The 14,878-nt window shown below is 42.6% G+C and overlaps 1 protein-coding gene across 2 annotated transcripts in view; it reads left to right on the plus strand.

Annotated features, from left to right (window-relative positions):
- LOC121549970 (cadherin-10) overlaps nt 1–14,878 on the plus strand; it is a 110,886-nt gene that overhangs the window by 40,336 nt on the left and 55,672 nt on the right. Inside the window, exon 1 of one of the 2 annotated variants that reach the window (XM_041862000.1) lies at nt 11,360–11,550. The exons of the other annotated variant lie outside the window; for it this stretch is intronic. The gene's annotated coding sequence lies outside the window, so the exon portion shown is untranslated. Of the gene's footprint in view, nt 1–11,359; nt 11,551–14,878 lie in introns of those variants that run through there. 2 annotated transcript variants of the gene reach the window in all.

Consider the following 14,878-nt stretch of genomic DNA (forward strand, 5'->3'; position numbering starts at 1 on the left):
GTTGGAGGGGGTATACAAATTGGAGTGGGTCTAGGCTTTCTGGGATAATGGTGTTGATGTGAGCCATGACCAGCCTTTCAAAGCACTTCATGGCTACAGACGTGAGTGCTACGGGTCGGTAGTCATTTAGGCAGGTTATCTTAGTGTTCTTGGGCACAGGGACTATGGTGGTCTGCTTGAAACATGTTGGTAATACAGACTCAGTCAGGGACATGTTGAAAATGTCAGTGAAGACACTTGCCAGTTGGTCAGCGCATGCTCGGAGTACACATCTTGGTAATCCGTCTGGCCCTGCAGCCTTGTGAATATGGACCTGCTTAAAAGTCTTACTCACATCGGCTACGGCGAGCGTGATCACATAGTCATCCGGAACAGCTGATGCGCTCATGCATGCTTCAGTGTTGCTTGCCTCGAAACGAGCATAGAAGTGGTTTAGCTCGTCTGGTAGGCTCGTGTCACTGGGCAGCTCACGGCTGAGCTTCCCTTTGTAGTCTGTAAAAGTTTGTAAGCCCTGCCACATCCGACGAGCATCGGAGCCAGTGTAGTACGATTCAATCTTAGTCTTTTATTGACTCTTTGCCTGTTTGATGGTTCGACAGAGGGCATAGCGGGATTTCTTATAAGCGTCCGGGTTAGAGTCCCGCTCCTTGCAAGAGGCAGCTCTACCCTTTAGCTCAGTGTGGATGTTGCCTGTAATCCATGGCTTCTAGTTGGGGTATGTACGTACGGTCACTGTGGAGACGATGTCATCGATGCACTTATTGATGAAGCCAGTTACTTATGTGGTGTACTCCTCAATGCTATCAGAAGAATCCCGGAACGTATTCCAGTCTGTGCTAGCAAAACAGTCCTGTAGATTAGCATCTGCGTCATCTGACTACTTCCTGAATAACCGAGTCACTGCTGCTTCCTGCTTTAGTTTTTGCTAATAAGCAGGAATCAGGAGGTTAGAATTATGGTCAGATTTGCCAAATGGAGGGCGAGGGAGAGTTTTGTATGCGTTTCTGTGTGTGGAGTAAAGGTGGTCTAGAGGTTTTTTTTCCTCTGGTTGCACATTTAACATGCTGGTAGAAATTAGGTAGAACATATTTAAGTTTCCCTGCATTGAAGTCCCCAGCCACTAGGAGCTCAGTGAGCTGTATAAGGCCATAAGCAATCTTAGTGCCAGCATCGGTTTGTGGTGGGAAATAGACAGCTATGAAAAATATAGAAGAAAACTCTCTTTGTAAATAGTGTGGTCTGCAGCTTATCATGAGATACTCTACCTCAGGCGAGCAAAACTTCGAGACTTCCTTAGTATTAGATTTCGTGCACCAGCTGTTGTTTACAAATATACACAGACCGCCACCCCTTGTCTTACCGGAGTCAGCCGTTCTATCCTGCCGATGTAGCGTATATCCCGCCAGCTGTATGTTATCCATGTTGTCGTTCAGCCATGACTCGGTGAAACATAAGATATTACCGTTTTTAATGTGCTGTTGGTAGGATTTTCTTGATCTTAGGTGGTCCATTTTGTTTTCCAATGGTTGTAGGTTGGCTAATAGGATTGATGGAAGAGGCAGATTACTTGCTCGCCGTCGGATCCTTATAAGGCACCCCGACCTACGTCCACAATATCTCTGTCTCTTTCTCATGCAAATGACAGGGATTTGTGTCTGTTGAATATCCTTTGCGTCCGACTCATTGAAGAAAAAATCTTCGTCCAATACGAGGTGAGTAATCACTGTCCTGATATCCAGAAGCTCCTTTTCGTCATAAGAGACGGTGGCAGAAACATTATGTACAGTATAAATTACAAATAACACGAAAAAAACCACATAATAGCATAATTGATTAGAGGGCTGTAAAATGGCAGCAATCTCCTCCAGCGTCATTTTTACTCAAACCGACATGCACAGGACACAGAAGGTGTAAACGGTACAGTGAAATGGTTACTTGCATAGTGAAGTCCTTGTTTAGACATGTAGCTAGCTAAACAATGAACCAATCCCAACTCATAACGTTACTACCCTGCATGAATCTACAGGTAGCTAAAGCTAACCAACTACTAGGTTTAATTTTAGCTAGCTAGCTAACATTAGGCTGTAAATAGCAATGCAAATGGCTCTGAGATACAGATCAACACCTAACGTTAGCTAGTGAGCCAGCCAGCTAATGTTAGCTAGCTAGCTAACAGTATGCTTTAACTTGCAATGAAAACAACTTCTAGACAAAATTAGAAACAAATAATATCTGAAAATCTAGCTAGCTAGACTATCTTACCCGTATACATGGATGTACACTTCTCCCTCTCTGTCACGGATGCCATGGTTGCCCTTAGTTTGAAGATGTAATCCGGAGACAGGTGTTTTATACAACACAGAAGCCTTCTGTGTTCTCTTTTCGACTCGCTTCGCATTTGCAATCAAATACCTGAATTTTCTCCATCTCCTTAGCTATCATACTCTGCTTCCACCGGCATTCCAAAACTAGGTCCTCCAGAAAGTGGAGAGCCTTAGCAACACGTTTGCAGTTCTTAGTGATATCTTTCAAAAACTATGCGATAGAAAGGATTACCTACACATACTGAGCAGCACGTTAGCTATAGACAGAAGCGTGCTACATGGCAGACCAATCCAAACTCATCTCTCGGCATGTCCAGCCCATACATTATCTCAGCCAATCATGGCTAGCGGGAAGGTTTCTGTCTTTTTCCGTGGCTAAACCAACTGGGCTAGTAATTTACCCATTTTATTTGTATTTACAGATGTCATACAAGTTAGTTATTAAGGCACATGAAAGTTCACATTCCATTAGGCATTTCTGCCAAAAAACGCATTTTGATAAAAAACTATGTTTACGTTCAAATGCCTGTCCTGTGAAGTAGTGACGCATGACATACGCCTGATTTCCTGAATTGAGTCACATTTGTTTTACACTTTTTATCAAGCTTTTGGCGCTTGCTTCTATTTATGCCAAATCATTTGACTGCTGCAGGTTGACATTCTTGTTTCCTAACGTTATTCCTTTACAATTTTCTGTAGCGAATAGAGAAGAGCATATACCCATTACATTCCACATTATATTAATGAAGTTCCCAGATTCATGTTTGTCCTACAAGAGGAAATCTTAACACTTATCACATAGGCCTAAACAAAACATAGAAAACACAACAATAGGGACAGTCAGACATATACCTTTCCTACCATCCTAAAATGTAACCTATCACTTGTGCACCAGTGCACTTTGAAGAGGAAACAAGGATATGTAGGCTAGTCTAACAACATCACATCCAAACATCACACTTTTGTTGTTCGCTATAGAAGCACTGGTCCTCTGAAATTATAATTCCAAATTACACATCAAAATATTTAGGGTCATATGACGGTATGCACTGCCATTCCTTCCCCTTCACACCAGGGCTGCCAAGAATATACGGTTGCTATAAGACGTTAATGGGAAAATAATGGACCCATGAAAACTATAAAATAAATACAAACTACCATGAGAGTATATATTTAATGTATTAATTGAATGATGAACACATTTAATTGAATGATGAAAATACATTTAATGCGTTTTAATGCGTTTTTTTCCCACCGTGCTCCATCTATTCAATGTATCCCATTTATAATTTGGCTCTCAGTGTGGCTTTACTTCCGGGCTATTATGACACACCTGGCAGTTCCTTCTCTGTATGTTCCTAGGGGCAATGTAGGGGTTGAGAACAGCTGGCTTCCTCTGGGCCACCTTGTCATGCACTTTGTCCCATCTTCAGGGTTCATCATCTTGGGTTGATTCGAATCTGTACAGCCATATATCCAATATAGTTTATAAAACCAATTGAGGCATTGAACAAATACAAATAAGATTGGTAGATACACCTACTTCAAACCCTAGCTAACTACACTGAACAAAAATATTAAAGCAACGTGCAACAATTTCAAAGGTGTTACTGAGTTACAGTTCATATAAGGAAATCAGTCATTTGAAATAAATTCATTAGGCTTAATCTATGGATTTCAAGTGACTGGGAAAACAGATATACACTACATATTGTATGTGGACACCCCTTCAAATTAGTGGATTTGGCTATTTCAGCCACACCCGTTGCTGACAGGTGTATAAAATCGAGCACACAGCCATGCAATCTTCATAGACAGACATTGGCAGTAAAATGACCTTACTGAAGAGCTCAGTGACTTTCAACGTGGCACCGTCATCGGATGCCACATTTGACATTTTAGTCATTTAGCAGACGCTCTTATCCAGAGCGACTTACAGTTAGTGAGTGCATACATTTTTCATACTGGCCCCCCTTGGGAAACGAACCCACAACCCTGGCGTTGCAAGCGCCATGCTCTACCAACTGAGCTACACGGGGCCACCTTTCCAACAAGTCAGTTGGTCAAATTTCTGCCCTGCTAGAGCTGCCCCGGTCAACTGTAAGTGCTGTTATTGTGAAGTGGAAACATCTAGGAGCAACAACAGCTCAGCTGCGAAGTGGTAGGACACACAAGCTTACAGAATGGGACCACAGAGTGCTGAAGCCGCACACAAGCGTCAGCTGGAGTGGTGTAAAGCTTGCCGCCATTGGACTCTGGAGCAGTGGAAACGCGTTCTCTGGAGTGATGAATCATGCTTCACCATATGGCAGTCCGACGGACAAATCTGGGTGTAGCGGCTGCCAGGAGAATGCTACCTGCCCCAATGCATTGTGCCAACTGTAAAGTTTGATGGAGGAGAAATAATGGTCTGGGGCTGTTTTTCATGGTTTGGGCTAGGCCCCTTAGTTCCAGTGAAGGGAAATCTTAACGCTACAGCATACAATGACATTATAGAGGATTCTGTGCTTCCAACTTTGTGGCAACAGTTTGGGGAAGGCCCTTTCCTGTTTCAGCATGACAATGGCCCCGTGCACAGTGAGGTCCATACAGAAATTGTTTGTCGAGATCGGTGTGGAATAACTTGACTGGCCTGCTCAGAGCCCTGACCTCAACCCCATTGAGCACCTTTGGGATGAATTGGATTGCCAACTGCGAGCCAGGCCTAATCGCCCAACATCAGTGCCCGACCTAACTAATGCTCTTGTGGCTGTATGGAAGCAAGTCCCCGCAGCAATGTTCCAACATCTAGTGGAAAGCCTTCCCAGAAGATCGGAGGCTGTTATAGCAGCACCAACTCCATATTAATTGCCATGATTCTGGAATGAGATATTCGATGAGCAGGTGTCCACATACTTTTGGTCATGTAGTGTACATCTGTTGGTCACAGATACCTTAAAAAAAAAAAGTAGGGGGGTAGATCAGAAAACCAGTCAGTATCTGGTGTGACCACCATTTGCCTCATGCAGTGCGACACATCTCCTTCACATAGAGTTGATCATTCTGTTGATTGTGGCCTGTGGAATGTCGTCCCACTCCTCTTCAATGGCTGTGAAAAGTTGCTGGATATTGGCGGGAACTGGAACACACTGTCGTACACATCAGGGAAGGAGGTTCTCACCCAATATTTGACGGTACATGGCCCCTTCCATCGTCCCTTTGATGCGGTGAAGTTGTCCTGTCCCCTTAGCAGAAAAACACCTCCAAAGCATAATGTTTCCACCTCCTTGTTTGATGGTGGATATAGTGTTCTTGGGGTCATAGGCAGCATTCCTCCTCCTCCAAACACGGTGAGTTGAGTTGATGCCAAAGAGCTCGATTTTGGTCTCATCTGACCACAACACTTTCACCCAGTTCTCCTCTGAATCATTCAGATGTTCATTGGCAAACTTCAGACGGCCCTGTATATGTGCTTTGAGCAGGGGGACCTTGCGGGCACTGCAGGATTTCAGTCCTTCACGGCGTAGTGTGTTACCAATTGTTTTCTTGGTGACTATGGTCCCAGCTGCTTTGATCATTGACAAAATCCTCCCGTGTAGTTCTGGGCTGATTCCTCACCGTTCTCATGATCATTGCACCCCACGAGGTGAGATCTTGCATGGAGCCCCAGGCCGAGTGAGATTGTGTTTCTTCCATTTGCGAATAATCGCACCAACTGTTGTCACCTTCTCACCAAGCTGCTTGGCAATGGTATTGTAGCCCATTCCAGCCTTGTGTAGGTCTACAATCTTGTCCCTGACATCCTTGGAGAGCTCTTTGGTCTTGGCCATGGTGGAGAGTTTGGAATCTGATTGATTGCTTCTGTGGACAGGTGTCTTTTTTACAGTTAACAAACTGAGATTAGGAGCGCTCCCTTTAAGAGTGTGTTCCTAATCTCAGCTCGTTACCTGTATAAAAGACACCTGGGAGCCAGAAATCTTTCTGATTGAGAGGGGGTCAAATACTTATTTCCCTCATTAAAATGCAAATCAATTTATAACATTTTTGACATGCGTTTTTCTGGATTTTTGTTGTTGTTATTCTGTCTCTCACTGTTCAAATAAACCTACCATTAATAAAGGGAATATGGTGCCAGCAATGGTCTGTAGAGAAACTATAGGATTTCACTGTAAGCTCAACTTGTTGTGTGATTCTATATTTTCTCTACAGACCATGGTTTTGTCCCAAATGGCACCCTTTTCCCTACATAGTGCACTACTTTTGACCAGAACCCTATGGGTCCTGGTCAAAAGTAGTGCACTAAATAGGGAATACGGTGCCATTAGCCCCTACACACCACCTCCTGGCATATACTCCTGGCGAGGTCTGATGAAAGATCACAGCTTCAATAAGGATCAGGGAGCTCTGTGGAGGTGAAAGGGGGTGTAAGCTGATAGGAGCAGACCCAAATGGATGCTGATAGGAGCAGACCCAAATGGCACCCTATTCCCTTTATAGTGCACTACTTTTAATGTAGGCTCATAGGGCTCTAGTCAAAAGTCATGCACTATATAGGAAATAGTGTGCCATTTGGGATGCAGAGGACAATTGGGATAGCATCCCTGAAATGCATTTACTTCAGATAGCTGTTGCTGCCCCTGGAATAAAAAATGTTGATTTAATGCAACAAATACTCCTCACTACACAGTAATAACTGAAGACACTGTACCAAGTGGTGGTAGAAGAATAGAGGGCAAGTGACATGGATTTGAAAAGAAAACAGTTTGAAAGGCAGTGGAATACTTTTACTAAGCTAGCTACTGATGTACTTAGAGTTATACTGTAAGTACTGCACCTAGGGGAGTTATTTGTTGGCAGTGTGTGTGAGAGAGTTTTGGTCTATTGCAGGTTAAAAAAAATATATGTTTGTTTCAATGCCTATGTTTTTGCATGTGCATTGACTGATTCATTAATGTTATGCTGCTCAAATATAAGTACCAAACAGAACCAGTCCAAAGTTTGGACACACCTATTCATTCAAGGGTTTTTCTTTATTTTTACGATGTTCTACCTTGTAGAATAATAGTGAAGACATCAAAACTATGAAATAACACATATGGAATCATGTAGTAACCAAAGAAGTGTTTAAAACACTTTTCACTGTTACTGTATATTTTTCTAAACTATTCCAATCTGTAACTTGGATTTATTGCACCCGTTACTGAAATTGTTGTTCCAGTTTAGATGTTTAATTAAGGTAGTCCCATATCTTAGTCTTCCCAATCTTGGCATTCATTCTGAATGCAGGTTGCAGGTGATTTTTTTTCTCCAGATGTTGGATATCCCGACTCTGGCTGGATTCCAATAATATGAGTTTCAGGCGACTGTATTAGGGTAAAACTAGGCACTTAAAAGAAGGCCTTATGAAATACGTATTGTATTGTCTTAAATCATTTAGTTTTAATTACAAGGTATACACGTGAATGCCACAGGACTGAAAATGAATGAATGCAACAACCATGTCTCTGTCACCAGAAAATATACAGTGGGGGAAAAAAAGTATTTAGTCAGCCACCAATTGTGCAAGTTCTCCCACTTAAAAAGATGAGAGAGGCCTGTAATTTTCATTATAGGTACACGTCAACTATGACAGACAAAATGAGAGAAAAAAATTCCAGAAAATCACATTGTAGGATTTTTAATGAATTTATTTGCAAATTATGGTGGAAAATAAGTATTTGGTCACCTACAAACAAGCAAGATTTCTGGCTCTCACAGACCTGTAACTTCTTCTTTAAGAGTCTCCTCTGTCCTCCACTCGTTACCTGTATTAATGGCACCTGTTTGAACTTGTTATCAGTATAAAAGACACCTGTCCACAACCTCAAACAGTCACACTCCAAACTCCACTATGGCCAAGACCAAAGAGCTGTCAAAGGACACCAGAAACAAAATTGTAGACCTGCACCAGGCTGGGAAGACTGAATCTGCAATAGGTAAGCAGCTTGGTTTGAAGAAATCAACTGTGGGAGCAATTATTAGGAAATGGAAGACATACAAGAACACTGATAATCTCCCTCGATCTGGGGCTCCACGCGAAGATCTCACTCCGTGGGGTCAAAATGATCACAAGAACGGTGAGCAAAAATCCCAGAACCACACGGGGGGACCTAGTGAATGACCTGCAGAGAGCTGGGACCAAAGTAACAAAGCCTACCATCAGTAACACACTACGCCACCAGGGACTCAAATACTGCAGTGCAAGACGTGTCTCCCTGCTTAAGCCAGTACATGTCCAGGCCCGTCTGAAGTTTGCTAGAGTGCATTTGGATAATCCAGAAGAGGATTGGGAGAATGTGATATGGTCAGATGAAACCAAAATATAACTTTTTGGCAAAAACTCAACTCGTCGTGTTTGGAGGACAAAGAATGCTGAGTTGCATCCAAAGAACACCATACCTACTGTGAAGCATGGGGGTAGAAACATCATGCTTTGGGGCTGTTTTTTCTGCAAAGGGACCAGGACGACTGATCCATGTAAAGGAAAGAATGAATGGGGCCATGTATCGTGAGATTTTGAGTGAAAACCTCCTTCCATCAGCAAGGGCATTGAAGATGAAACGTGGCTGGGTCTTTTAGCATGACAATGATCCCAAACACACCACCCGGGCAACGAAGGAGTGGCTTCGTAAGAAGCATTTCAAGGTCCTGGAGTGGCCTAGCCAGTCTCCAGATCTCAACCCCATAGAAAATCTTTGGAGGGAGTTGAAAGTCCGTGTTGCCCAGCGACAGCCCCAAAACATCACTGCTCTAGAGGAGATCTGCATGGAGGAATGGGCCAAAATACCAGCAACAGTGTGTGAAAACCTTGTGAAGACTTACAGAAAACGTTTGACCTGTGTCATTGCCAACAAAGGGAATATAACAAAGTATTGAGAAACTTTTGTTATTGACCAAATACTTATTTTCCACCATAATTTTCAAATAAATTCATTAAAAATCCTACAATGTGATTTTCTGCATTTTTTTTTCTCATTTTGTCTGTCATAGTTGACGTGTACCTATGATGAAAATTACAGGCCTCTCTCATCTTTTTAAGTGGGAGAACTTGCACAATTGGTGGCTGACTAAATACATTTTTTCCCCACTGTAGTAATGGGTGGTACTAGGTACTCTAAAAAACACTCAAAGGCACCCTTGGAAATATGCAAATATGGCTTAAAACCTTACCGCATTTCTTCAATTCTGATTCGGTGGGGGGGGGGCAAACATTTCTGGTTTCTGATTTCTGATTTTTGTACGTTATTTTACAGAACCATCCCATTTATGGTTCTTCAGGGACCCTACAATAGTTCCCCTATTTCATCTATCTCATGAACCTTATTTGCTTCAAACTTATTTATTTTTAAGGTGTAAACCAGAGTCAGACAAACAATGCGGCTGATTTCTTTCCTGATGTTTGCACGGAGTTGTTTGGACTCAATAATAACAACATAATTAACCTCCCAGGGATGTAAATAACAGGTACATTAAAACACATATTCTGTATATGTACAAAATGGCCTGGTTTTTACACTGGCCTGTTACACACACACACACACACACACCTGGGCACACATCCATACCACATGCGCACTCACGTACACAGGCGCACGCACACACACACACACACACACACACACACACACACTTGACACACACACACACACACTGACACACACACACAGACAGCTACCCTGTATATATAGCATGACAGCAGAAACAACACAACTGTTAATTGTGAATGATGTGGACTTGGCTTCACATCAGAGAAAGGCTACCTTAGTGCCTGTGCCTGTGTTAATTAGTTTAGCCTGTTTGCATTTTGATTTATTTATTAGGTGCAATTTGTCTGCATCACACATGGCACCCTATTCACAACATAGTGCACACCTTTTGACTAAGGCCCATAGGGACGTCGAGTTAATCATCTATCCACACTGATAGTGGGAGATACAACTTGTGCTGGGATGAGAGCTAGCGGAACTGCTGCTGCTTTCCTTAAATATTTAATTCAGACTGCAGAACCTGAGTGGCAACCCATGCATTGCAAAGTTTCTCCATCACATATCATTTATCAGCTCAAGGTACATGTATGTGTATTGGCATGTGATGCCTTCTCTGTCCCACTCTTGTCTCTCCATCTCTCTGTCCCACTCTTGTCTCTCAATCTCTCTCTCTCTCTCTCCCTCTCTCTCTCTCTGTCCTCAGCATCAAACACCACAGTGATGATATATTATCTCTCTCCATTTCCCTCAACTAAATTAAAATGCTATATCACTTTCAAAAGGGAATGTGGAAGAGATATATTGATATGCATCCAAGACGAAGCACATAATGAAAAGATATGACGGAGTGCTGCCTGCTCGGAAGGACTTCCTGCTCACACACACTAAGTTTCACTGCCGGCCGGTCGGCCAAGTCACCAGGCGGCGATGGAGATGGAGAAACATCCCCACCTCTGAGAGGGTTATTTACAACTTATGGCCGGTTTCTCCTTCATTCCACTGTCATTGAAAGGAGATTAGATCGGGACGATTACTTTAGACATCAGAGTCAATCTATCAGAGTAGCTGGTCTGTTTAGTACATCCTAGCTTAGACTAGGGATCCTCCTCTACATAGCTGCCTTTCTCCCTTTCTCTCTGCATTCAGGAGTCCACCCCCCTTCAGCCTCCGAACCTCCGCCGTCCTCAATCCCACTGCTGCTGTAGTCAACTGCTGGGAGTAAGGACACTATTTTCTCCCTTCTCCCTTTCCTTGTCCCCTTGTTGCTTTTGCTCCTTTTTCTGTTCTTTCTCTTTCTCTCTTTCTTTCTTCTCTGCTTCAGCCTCCCTGACATCCACAGCAAGAAGTGATGCAGAGAGAGAGGGGGGGTGGGGGGGATGGAGAGAGAGTCAGTGAGAGAGACCGATAGGGATAGAGAAAAAGAGGGAGAGAGATGGGGAGGGAGAGAGAGGTTGGGAAGAAAGAGGGTGGGGGGAGAAGAGAAAAAAGAGAGGCAGGGGGTGGAGAAAGAGAGCGAGGTAGAGGGAGGGAGAGAAGCACGCTGAACAGACACTTGCACACACACTAGCTCTCGCAGCACTGTTGTCAGTCTTGGAATGTAAGTGCAGCCGAGAGGATTCAGAATAAGCGCCACCTCTAAGCACTGCTACGTGAGGAGTAGGGACAGAGTAGCATGACACTCAGAAACACAGATGGACACTACTAAGCTGTAAATACAAAAGGTAAGGTTTCTGGTTTTCTGTGCTGTTTTAAAGGATATTTTGCCTCACTTTTCTGGATGGTGGGATGAAACAACCCACCTGCAATAGATAGGTGCTGGATCGTTGCGAACAGGTAAATAATTAAATCATGTTGTTAACGTGCAGTTTTCTTTACTTTGGACACCTGCCATGCTTATAAATAACATTAAATCAAAGGGTTATATCTGGGACCTCTGTGTTGAATAAGTTTTAGTCCTACCAAATCTATGGGGTCAACTTTCCTCTCCATCTCTATAAAACCACTGCAGTCTTAGGAAACTCCAACATAGAAAGTGATAGAAGAAGAACAGTAGCTCCATGTATTCAGATACTTTTCTTAAACAAAATAGGACTGGCATTGTGTTTGCGCATGCAGTGGATTTACAGATGTGAACGCTAACGGCAGTTTACTTCCTCCAGTGTATAACTCTGATTAGATGTTTTTAATGAACAGCCTTTCACCAATAAGCTAAGTGATATTCAGACTATTATGTCAGCTGCCAGAGGTGTTTGTGTGTGTGTGTGTGTGTGTGTGTGTGTGTGTGTGTGTGTGTGTGGTAGAGATGGCAAAACGTTACCTGTAATTAAGTGTGAGCAGAATTGATGGTTAGGCACTGTACTACTGATCCTATCTCAGCTCAAATGCATGGAAGGGTGAAGGGGTTGATCATTGGGTTTTGAGCACTGCACTTAGAGGGGTAATGAGTATGTTAGGATGTCGTATGTACCCCTAAGCAAAGAACGCATCTCTCTGTCCGTCTGTCTGTCTGTCTCCTTCTCTCTTTTCTTCTCTCTCTCCCTCTCTTCCTCTCGTTCTCTGCTGCTGTGTTCTGTGGGGCTTGGTAGAGACAGCTTTATAGTCACACAGGTGATTTATTAGGGTGCATTTTGTACTTGGTCGTTTGTGTAATGCCATTATTGTTTAACACAAACTAACCACTAACATGTTCTCTAAATTATTGTCAGATATGTACTGGCCTTTCAGTGTTGGAATGAGTAAACGAAAATCCCTGCCCTCCCACACACACTGCATGGCTCTCAAATGTAAACATAACGGACCGATCTTTAAATTAACATGTTGGATATAAAAAAGGTCTATCAAAAGTTTTTATTATGAGGTCCTGAAGGGTTGTCATTGTTCGAAATTGCTTGGATCCTGTAACAAAGTGAATTTTGTATAGTGGGCTCATCCAAAACACATAATATAAAATATGATCAATAAACTCATAAATGTACTGCAAAATAAACTTTGAAATAAATTATAATCTTCCCCTTATTGTGTCACATTCGGATCAAAATTACAGCTCTAACTCTATAACTATCTACAGTGATGATTTATTCAATGGGAATGATATTGTCTGTTTATGGCCTCACATATTTAAGAAGTCTACCCCCTTTTGGACCAGTATTCAAGTTACAAAGTGAAGAGTGAATTAAAAAAATGCTGCAGATTTCAGAGCATCTGTAAAGGGCTGTCGAGCCTTGCCAGAGACCGCAGCGGCAGCCGGGATGCTAGCGATGTTGGAAAGGTCTAGGGCTCCACCAAGTGGACACTTTTACAGGTGTGCTGCTTTTTCACAGCTGCGTCACTGCCCTACTGTAGTAGCACTTAGGCTCTGTGGTGGTCTGTCAGTGTGCAATCAGTAGGTAAGAGCCTACTGTCAATCACAAAACAGCCATTTATAGTTACTATCAATATCCCTTGACCGCAATAGACCACAACTGCCTAAAACTCAAGTGCACAGTTTTTCTAAAATGTTTAGATTTGCAAGAAGTACCACGTTTGGTTTCTCTCTGTCTTTTTAAGATCGATCCATCCACAGGGACATCATATAAACCAAATATAGAATATGTTGTATTTTATCATATTTTTTTTTGAATGATGTAATGTCATAACCACGATATTCTCAAATGATGGGTTGTAGACCACTGGTGGTACGTAAGGTATCCCTTAGTGCCCTTCAGTGAGTTTGATGATGGCAAAGCAAGACACAGTATGTATGTGATTTAAGTTTGATTCTTGCAGAGGGAGATGTGGTCATCAGTGTCCACTTTATTATAAAGGTCTAGGGAGCAGTCTATTGTAAAATGGAATGGTCCAGGCTGGGCTCCGGGTGGTTATGTATTCCCTATTAAGGCTGCTGTTGCAGACAGGTTTTTGGATTTCAGTGGAAATGCACCCAGGATACTCATACAGTATAAAGGGCGAGCGCAATTCCACTGACCGTCTGTGTGTGTGCGTGCGCGTTATAGAAAGAGTGTTTATTCCACTAGCTTTTGCCAGAATGGACAACCATAAATTAAACGCTCTACTCAAAGACTTAACTTGTAAGAGCATATTTAACGATTTCTGTTTGCATGCCAAGCCTCTCAAGCTTTCTACCACCTAATCTAATCATAAACAACTTTTTAATACACTGCAGGCATTTAATGGACTAATCAAGTCTAGATAATTCAGTGAGAGGAGTCTATAGCATCTGGACAAGAAATCCAGTCAGTACACTCTGCTCAGCTCATCCTTTAATGGAGGGTTTGGAGGAATTCTAAAAAGACACACTGGCCTAATGCTTAATAGGCATGGTGCATCAAAGCTTAATATCCAGAATGCTATTAAAACTCAAGGACAGCCTTGAATGATAATTAGAAAATGCAATCACGGGAATCAGCCCAGATTAATTTCCAGACAATGTTTCCCGATTTCTGGGATGCTGCGCCCGCCTTCCGCCTGTCATATTCATGGCAAACCCTGGGCACGTAGTGAAGTGATAACAGCACATCATCATCAGCTTATGGCTTACTGGCACCCCACGACGTCCCCCAATCTTCTTGGTTTCATTCTGTATCTGGTGGTATGGGGAGAGAGAACCACAGTCGATATCACATTTTATTGGTTGATGCATGTTGTCGAGCTCATGTGTTGTGAAAATTATGACTTTGTCCTCATGTATTGCCAATTTTACTGAAATTAGTGATCGGTTTATGTTCTGGTGTTTTACCGAGATTAGACATCTGGGAAACTGCTAGATGGTGGTCTCGCTGACTCAACATTAATGGTCTAGTTCCGCTTAATATTTTGAAGTCTTGACCTTGGATGACAGCTGAGACCATACCAGTATTCCCAATCTCAACTGTCTCTCTCTGATATTGTCATAACCTTTTAACATTTGGATACAAGACATAACCTGTCTGTATGAGAGTCATGGTTTGAGTCAATACAAGCATTAGCTCAATCTCTAATGACATGAATTACATTCCGCAGAGCTCTTTAAGACTCTTTAATATTTCATTTTTCGATCTCATTAGCTTAATT

Source organism: Coregonus clupeaformis, chromosome 34 (assembly GCF_020615455.1).
Source record: "Coregonus clupeaformis isolate EN_2021a chromosome 34, ASM2061545v1, whole genome shotgun sequence".
Classification (NCBI taxonomy): Eukaryota; Metazoa; Chordata; class Actinopteri; order Salmoniformes; family Salmonidae; genus Coregonus; species Coregonus clupeaformis.